This window comes from Micromys minutus (genome assembly GCF_963924665.1).
Source record: "Micromys minutus genome assembly, chromosome: 24".
Classification (NCBI taxonomy): domain Eukaryota; kingdom Metazoa; phylum Chordata; class Mammalia; order Rodentia; family Muridae; genus Micromys; species Micromys minutus.
The window spans coordinates 13773572-13779153 of NC_137959.1; the positions used below are offsets into that span (position 1 = coordinate 13773572).

At 40.5% G+C, this 5582-nt stretch overlaps 1 pseudogene across 1 annotated transcript; it reads left to right on the plus strand.

Moving 5' to 3' along the window:
* The first annotated feature begins 1500 nt into the window (after window positions 1–1500).
* On the plus strand, window positions 1501–2069 carry LOC308435963 (DNA-directed RNA polymerase III subunit RPC10-like; annotated as a pseudogene). The gene has a single exon. The product of its transcript is annotated as a DNA-directed RNA polymerase III subunit RPC10-like (transcript).
* Window positions 2070–5582: the final 3513 nt, after the last annotated feature.

The window sequence follows — 5582 nt, forward strand, 5'->3', positions numbered from 1 at the left end:
TGGACCTTTTCTGTGACCATGAGGTCAGGTGTGGAATTTTCCACATTAACATCATATCAATCTCAAAAAAAGGGGGTTGGAATTTTTGGATACTTTTCTGATTAGAATTTTCAATCTGTATTTAAAACAAGATCATTTCATTAGGTAACTGCTGTCTAAATGCTGATTGATATGTTTGGTACAACACGGATAAGTGACATCGTTAGAACTGATGTTTCCAAGAAGATCCCAGTCTACTGAACCCTGCCCAGGCTGACACTAAGATCAGCGAAAAGTGTTGGACATCAATATAAACCCAAATGGAGGCATAAGGAATGTGCTCATCATCAGCTGGGACAAGGGTCATTCCCTCTTTAGCACGATTGATAAGCACCAAAGGCACTTGGAGTTGTTGAGTGGAGAGAGAAGATGAGACAGAACCAAGGTCTTTGCCACAACCTCCTGCTCACAAACCTGGGTTCTTTGTGATGAGTTATGTTCCATCACAGACCCTTGCCTTCAAGGGTCTTCAGCTCAGAGAGTGCACAGATCACTTGAAACACCCCCTGAAGGCCCGAAATTGCACAAGAATGTACAGGCGCTATAGTTTTAGGTCGTGAACTAGACCTGGTAGGGGCTGTGGTGGATGATAGAACTGGGCTTTTGATGCTGGTAATGATGATAGGATTGAAGGTAGTGGTGGGGAAGGTGGTGATTGAGGTGTAAGAGTTGACAGCTGTGGTGATGATGCTTGGTGGGGGTAAGGGTGGTAATGGTGGTATAGCAGTTAATGTTGGTGATGGTGCTGCTGCTGAGGATGGTGTTGAGCTTTTAATGACATCAATGGTGACAGTCTTGGATATGGTGTTAGTGGACGTGACAGTGATGTAGAAAGGAGGTGGTGATAGAGTTGAGTTTCTGATGATGGCAGTGGTGCTAGTTCTGGAGGTGGTTAATGGAGGTGACGATGGTGATGGTAATGATGTGATTCTGGTAGGTAGGGGTGGTAGTCAAGAAGGAGACGGTAACTGGCTAACAGCATTGATAGAAAATAATTTTCAACTTGAAAATTCTGGTCAGAAAGGCAGTGTTTTCTACTAGATGAGAGAACATTCAGAATAGGCCAAAGCACAAGATTTGAGCAGGGTCAATTTCGACTTACAACAAGTGGAAAAATCTAGTACATTTTAGAGTCTGACTCATTATTAGCGGATGTTATAAAGGGACTTTATTGACTCATACCTGCACGGTTCAAGAGTGAGAGAAAAGGCCTCAAGCATAGCTGGATCCTGGAGCTCAGGCAACTTATCAGAGTCTGTTTTCTTCATCCCAGGCTTTATTTTTAGATATACTCTTCCCATTCAATAGCAAAGAAGGGCTTTAGCAATGGTCAGTTTCCATCAACATTTGACAGAAATCTAGACATATTTCCTCTAGATAGAAGAGGGAATCTCGACGGCTTTTGATTGGCGCCTGAACCGCGGAAGCGCCTTACAGAACCGACTAGTGGAAACTGGAGCTATGCTGCTGTTCTGCCCGGGCTGCAGGAACGGACTGATTGTGGAGGAGGGGCAGCGTTGCCATCGCTTCGCCTGCAACACTTGCCCCTACGTCCATAATATCACACGCAAGGTAACAAACCGAAAGTATCCAAAGCTAAAAGAATGGATGATGTGCTTGGTGGAGCAGCTGCCTGGGAGAATGTGGACTCTACAGCAGAGCCATGTCCAAAATGTGAACATCCCCGTGCCTACTTCATGCAGCTTCAGACCCGTTCTGCAGACGAGCCAATGACTACCTTCTATAAGTGCTGTAGTGCTCAGTGCGGACATCGCTGGAGGGATTAAGGGCAGGACCTGCCCAGCTGCAAGCATGAATTTTGTGTGCTGAAGCCATTTGCTATATAAGAGGCTGACTCTTCTGTGGTGAAGGACCAGGGTGAAATAGATAAAGTTCTTAATGTATAGGGGCTCTCAGCTCTTTGGAGATACACAGAAGGATCTCGCTTGGGTTCAGGCCCTGCTCCTTACCATTCTAACTTGGAACTTGGTTTGTAGCCAGTATTTTTTTTAAATGTCTTCCAAAACATGTTTTCTCTGTGTACTGTTTGCTGTCCTTGCTTCGTAGACCAGGTTGACCTTGAACTCAGATCCACCTTCTACCTCCAGAGTGCTGGGATTAAAGGTGTGCACCACTGCTGCCAATGATAATTCTTGTGTTAGGATTATAGGCATGTGAACCGTTTAATTTTATGAAGTGCTGGGGATTAAACTCTGAGCCTCATGCATGCTAGTAAGTACTCTACCAACTGGGTTATACCTCTAGCCCTAATTTTTAACTTTTTTTCTTTCTAGTCAAATTATGAAAATACTTATAAAAATAGTAAAAATCACTTTAAAATTCTAAAATTACATGATTTATCTTGTATGATTAATAACTAAACAAAACTATTCTTTAATTTGGACTTTCTGGATGATTTTGATAGGAATTTAAAAGTAATTAAAACCATTGTCTATTACCAGCTTTGGAGAAAGGTCTACAGTAGAACCTGTATCTAACATTTGAACCCCATCCAAAAATCTATTTCAACCTCAATATATTTAGAAAAGTTACATATTAAGACTATGTGAGGAATGAGCTCATATATGAACTGACTTCTGATGGGAGAGGCTCAGAGAACTCAAGCATGAATTTCTCTACCAAATGAGTAATAGAAAAGTTACCTATTTGTTGAAACCACTAATGGAATCACTCTGTAAGGTGGACATATTTATATGTGGGAAGTGCTGTTCTGTTCTGTGCAACTGGACAGTCACACACATGATAAGGAATGTAGATAGTAAAGATATCTAAAATAACAGATTCTCCCCATGAATATCTGATGTTTACAAAATCCTTAAGTAATCGTATGGAGGAATATTTCATAAACCAAAGCTGACTTTGATCTTTGGTTGCTTTTAAGCCTTTGTAACTTTGTTGATTGTCTCCTTTCAATTACTCTGTTACAGAGAAGAGCTACACAGTCTTCTTTGAATGAGGGTGTATTGAGTATTAGAGCATTTGCATATGACAAGTTCTGGACTCAGTCCTTGGTACTAGGGCAGAGTTGTGTGGGAGAATGAGGATGTTTACTATTGGGAAGGGTTAGGACATCCTCACATTTCTGGTGGGAGTAGAAATTAGTGCAATAGTTTCTCAGGGCAATATCTATCAGTATTTTAAACTACTACCCAAGGAGGCACAGACATGCAGTGTTACCACTTGAGAGAGATAACCTTGGGGTTTTCCACCTAGCCTCTTTGTTTCCCAAAATAACAACTCTAATTATAGACTTAATTATATTTATAAATAAGTGTTTAGGCTATAGACTCAGGCCTGTTCCTGGACTAGCTCATAACTTCATTATCCTGTTTATTCTAGTTTAAGTCCCACTTCATGGCTGGTTACCTGGTCCTCAGTTTAATGCAACTGTCTTCTGTGCCCAGGTGAATTTCTAAGTCTGACTATTTTTCCCAGAATTCCTCTCACCCTCTTTCAGGTGTCCCACCATCCATTTCTTGCCTCACTCATTGGCCATAGGCTTTTTATTGACAGGTGAATGCTTTTCCACTGTACACTAGATTCAATCTATAGAAAGATAAAAGCTGGAATATATGGAAGTCTAACTCAGCCTGTCAGTGGCAGCAGGGGTTGGAAGGGAAGATACCTCCATGCTTCTGCATGTGTCGTCCTGAGTTCATTCAGTGAACTTTTTTTCGGGAAAACTGGAATTTTGGATTAGGCCCCAGAAAAGAATTTTACAATAATTGGGTCAAGTATCCTAACATTAGCCATGTTTATGATTGGGTGGCCTAACAGAGGAATTCTTTTTCAGATCACAGGGTGATTCAGTAGATAACAAGGGTTCAAACAGTTCTTAATATACCATGTTACAAGGGAGTTAAGATGTAACTTTGACTGTCAACGAAGAAATCTTACTATCTCTGTGAGTTATAGGCTGGGAAAGTCAGACTCATAGGTTACGTGTTTAGGCTTTAGTGTACTGTGCTAAAATTCCTATCTATAAAAGGACTGCTGACTATGTAGGTAGCCATCATTGTTTTATAATTCACAACTTAGCTGGATAGAGATTTTAACTACACTTCATTTTCCCACATTTAAAAATTAGTGGGTTAGGGTTTCGGGTTAGGGGTTAGGGTTTCGGGTTAGGGGTTAGGTTTAGGGTTAGTCAGGGTTAGGGTTAGTCAGGATAAGGGTTAAGGAACTAGGGTTATTAGGGTTTGTTAGGGTTTAGAGTTATTAGGGTTAGGTTAGGTTTGGGTTAGGGCTTAGGGTTAGGTTTAAAGGTTAGGTTAGGGTTAGGGTTGTTAGGGTTGTTAGGGTTAGTGTATCAGTGTTGGGGTTAGGAGTTAGGTTTGTCAGGATTTGGGTGAATCAGGTTAGGGTTAGTTAGGGTTTTGGTTAGTTGGGTTAGGGTTAGGGTTAGTGTTGGTTAGAGTTGGGGGTTAGGGTTAGATCATACACAAGAAAGTAATGACATCTGTTGTTACCGAACTAAAGTAAATCAGTTACAAAGAAGTAGTTTAATGCATTTTGAAGATAATGCCAATTGAGAAAAATGTTCTTGTTTTTTCTTAAAGAGGCAACTTTACCACTGGATAAACTTTTAATGCTAACTGTACATGGATTAACATTAGAAACAATTATCTGTTTATTGACACAGTGAGGAACACATGGGTAAGCACGTTGTACTTTGGTTTGAGTAGCGTCTTAGTTAAAGAACGTTTCATTCAGCTACAGTGAATTGTTCTGGTATTTTTGAGAAGTGTAAGAGCAAATAGAAGAAAGTTAGGACATCCATTGTTTCTGAATTAAAGTAAATCAGTTACAAAGTAGAACAGTTTAATGCATTTTGAAGATGACATGTGTTGAGAGAAATGTTCTTGTTTTCTTCTTAATAATGCACATTTAACTAACTGCACATGGGGTACCATTAGAAACTCTTCTGGTTTCTGGCACAGTGAGGACCACAGGGGCCATGGGCATTTTACTTTGATATGTGTATTGTCTTAATTAAAGAAAGTTTCTTTCAGCTACCATGAATTGTTCTGTCCTGTAAAATGTGTATGAGCAAATACAAAAAAGTAACGACATCCATTGTTTCTGAAGTAAAGTAAATCAGTTACAAAGCAAAAAAAAAAAAAAAAAAAAAGAAGAGGGAATCTCAACTTGGGAATTGCCTCCATCAGACTGGCATGATGATATGTCTGTGTGAGCATTTACTTAGTTGACAATTAATTTGGGAGGGCTCTGCCCACTGTGGGTAGCATCACACCTAGGCAGGTATGTCTGGAGTATATAAGAAAGCAGGCTGAGCAAGCCAAGGGAAGCAAGCCAGTAAGCACCATTTCTCCAAGGTCTCTCTGCCTCAGTTCCTGCCTCCAGATTTCTGCACTGAGCTCCTATCCTAGCTTTCCTTAGTGATAGATGATAACCTAGGAGTTTTAAAATGAAATAAGCACTTTCCTTCTGGCGTTGGTTTTGGCCAGCGTTTCATCACAATAACAGAAAATCAAATTAGGACAGGGATGTGTGTGTGTGTG